Below are 3,369 nucleotides of genomic sequence, written 5' to 3' on the forward strand. Positions count from 1 at the left end.
GGACCTCTTAAAAAACATCATGTAATGTGTGTCAGACGTTGGACCCTCCTAAAATGCAATGACGGCTTTTAGTGTGAATTTCTCTCCTTGAAGTTGCAGAGTAGATGGGAATTCACTCAGAGAAAACTGTTTTGGATTGGATTGCTTCTGAGTTGTGGTACAGCTTTTCTCAAGGTCTGTTTCAAACCAGCCAAGTTCTCTCAAGCTGTTCTCCCAACTACCCCTGCACAGAGCATTTTTCCCTGACATGTATGTTTTAAATACTGTTAGAAATTATCTTTAAAATGATAATGGCACAAACGAAAATATATTGAATACGGTTATGAATGTTATTGCATTAACCCAACAGATTTTGTTTACTTACAGTTTGATATTGGCTTCAGTTTGTGTTGTTTAGCTGTAAAATGTTCCAGTTGCACTTTCTGAAATATTAAGTCGTTCACATCAGCACAGTTTTCTCAGCAAAACTCTTAGAATCACAAATTGTTTTTTGATCACTAAAGTGATCATTTGTCCATGTAATCCTCCCATTCTCCTCACACTGACTGTTCTCTGCAAGAATAGCAGACTTCATTTTTCCTTGATTTAAAAGAACCTGCTGCTGCTTTCATTTGCAGAGTAAAGCATCTTTTTTGTGGTTTGTAGAAGTCTGTTTGATCCATAATCTGCTAAATAAGTTTTGCTGACTTCTCAGGACCCCACTCTGGTATGCAGTCTTTTGAAGTAGCCATTTTTTAGTTGCGTCCAAATGTCAAAATATGCACAACAGACTAAAAACGACGGAAAGCTTTGAAAACATGAATTGATTCACAGTATTGACTCAAATTTGTGTTACGGCAAATTTAAAAGGTGCTTTGACATCTGAAAGTGCTTCAGCAGATTATACTGAAGCAGCAAATGAATGGGTATTAGCGTTCCTGCTGTGCCCAAAGCCATGGCAACAACAACAAAAGCTGCAGGCCGGTGAACACTTGCAAACTGCTTACACTGAAATTTTACATTGACTAACGAAAGCGATTGGAAAGGTTTTCTTTGATCTCCATTCCACTGGAGTTAAAACAACCTGGAACTTTTTAAAAAGCAAAGCAGGTAAAGACTGAGGAGATTGCTCTCACCATAAGAGATCTAAATAGTTTCAGTGACTAGTTGTCTAACACCTATGAAAACCAAAAACATTATACATGTTTTTTTTTTTTTTGTCTCTTTTCCTACACAAATCTGCTGGAGCCTGCCTTTTGAGTTGTTTTCATGTCATATTCACCCTTTAAATGTGCTTTCATAGTCATGTGATATTCATTGCATATTTTCTCATTTAAAATATATTTACAGGACATAGTCATTCCACTAGTGTGTGTGTCAGTAGCATGTCAGTCTCCATCATAGTTTTTTTAATTTTTTTTATTTTTTATCCTTTACATGATTGTATACATATTTTGTTTCTTCTTTTTATAAAACAATTTACAGAGCAAATATATTTTTTGGGCTTCCAGCTCTTAAAACCCACAAAAACAGGAATTCAAAACTTTAGAATACACTGATCATCATTTATTTATTTATTATTCATTTGTTTATTCATCCTTAGCATCCAAGTCAGGTTTCTACTATATTTTTATATTAATTGAGATATATTTATAATTATTTAATTCAGTTATCTGGCTTGCTGAGTTTTTTATTTTTATTTTGTTGTTTTCTTTTGTACACAATGACAAAAAAAATGACTATACTTCTGTTATCGCGTCTCTTAATTTTCAAAGTTCAGTTGTTCAAAACTAACTTTTTATATACAAAAAAATAATATTTAAGTACCAATGTTATTCAGGTAAAACAGTTGAAATTTAGCAGACATGGAATTTATTTATTTTTTTTCTGGCTTTGAATACATTTAGGTAACAGTGCTGCAGTTCTGACCACTTTCAGTCAGGTTTTCCTGGATCCTATTTAACTTCTGAGAGTATCTAATGACTAACGCAGAATGCTTATCCTGCTAATTTTGGACTTTACCTTTGCTTTCTGCTTTTTGTTGGACCACCACATTCTATGTTGCTGTACTGGGAGCGGGTTTTTTATACCTATATGGCAACATTTTTTTTTCTGGCTACTTATTAGTGCAGACCTCCTAACCCTAACCTCCCTTTGAAGCAGCCCCTTGTTCAATGTTTTGCTTTGGAATGATTGTGTGCTGGAGGGTCTGAATACTTGGATATTGAGAAACTGGAGGCGTGGATTCTTTTGAAGTTTTCATTATAATTGGATCTGATTTTACCCAATTAGCCAGCTAAAAACACACATCTTCTTAATGTCTTCCACTTTTATACAGTGCTTCCATAAAATGTGCTACATGAATAAAATTTTACATCCTTATTTAAAAGACATAAATCATGAAAATGTAAATGTAGCAGGAAGAAGCCTGCCCCAAGATTCAAAACACCTGGCACCTAATCACCTCATGATAATGAGGTGATTATCATGAGGTGATAATGATAATCACCTCATGATAGGTGGTTATCATGAGGTAACCTCCTATCATGAGGTGGTTACCTATCATGGTGAGTATAAACGGAGATTCTCTCACCTGGTTTCTTTATGCTGGCATTTGGTCACACTTTGGTGGGAAAGGTCGCTTGTGTAGCTTGCAGGGCTAATACTCTTACATCAGTAAGTAATGTTTCTCCTTCTGTATCTTCTGTATAAGACCTGTAATTTCAGTGTTTGACTCAAATTGTTTAAATTTAGAAACTGCTTGAAGTCTCCTGCTTGGTCCTGGGGTGTGGCTGCAATTTACCCTCCCCAGTGCAGTTTAACAACAACAAAATAGGTATGTTTTGTTCTTTCGCACCCATGCAGCTCCATAACACAAAAATGACAATTATTTGTATATAGAACATACCAGCAAGCTGATCCTCCCGCTGTTGGGCCGGAAAGGATTCTCTGGTTGCGGTGGAGTCATCCAGCTCTGGTAGGCGACAATGGCTTCCTCTGCCTTCTACCATTGTCTACACATCACCTATTAACCTTTGACTTCATTTGACGTAAAGCTGCTATAGCTCGCTGGAGACCCTGCTGATTTGTTTCATCTGTTCATTTTTTCATTTTTGTAATTGNGATTGTGTGTTCACAAGCGCTTGGGGTGATTTATTTTGATCATTTGTTTTAGGAACCAGTTCCCCATTTGGATTGCCCTCCCCCTGCTGGTAGCCCTCAGTACTGTGCACTTCCCTCCCCATTGTTGTTCCCTATGTTTTGATTGTCGTTTTAAAACGATACAATTATTTTTTGGAAAAGTCTTGTTCTCATTGGTCACGAACCTCGAGTGCCTACTGGCAATCTATTTCCTTGGGTGCAACTCCCAAGGTGGCGTTGTTGACAACA

General features: G+C 36.6%; 1 long non-coding RNA gene across 1 annotated transcript in view; it reads left to right on the forward strand.

The window, feature by feature from the left end:
* Positions 1-2,575: 2,575 nt before the first annotated feature.
* Positions 2,576-3,369, forward strand: part of LOC106941106 (uncharacterized) — a 14,339-nt gene continuing 13,545 nt past the window's right edge. Inside the window, exons 1-2 of the long non-coding RNA XR_001423265.1 lie at positions 2,576-2,655; positions 2,881-2,956. This is a non-coding gene — a long non-coding RNA (uncharacterized LOC106941106). The remainder of the gene's footprint in view (positions 2,656-2,880; positions 2,957-3,369) is intronic.

The sequence above is a fragment of the Poecilia latipinna genome, unplaced genomic scaffold, assembly GCF_001443285.1.
Source record: "Poecilia latipinna isolate Pla-1442-1.1 unplaced genomic scaffold, P_latipinna-1.0 Scaffold3499, whole genome shotgun sequence".
Classification (NCBI taxonomy): Eukaryota; Metazoa; Chordata; class Actinopteri; order Cyprinodontiformes; family Poeciliidae; genus Poecilia; species Poecilia latipinna.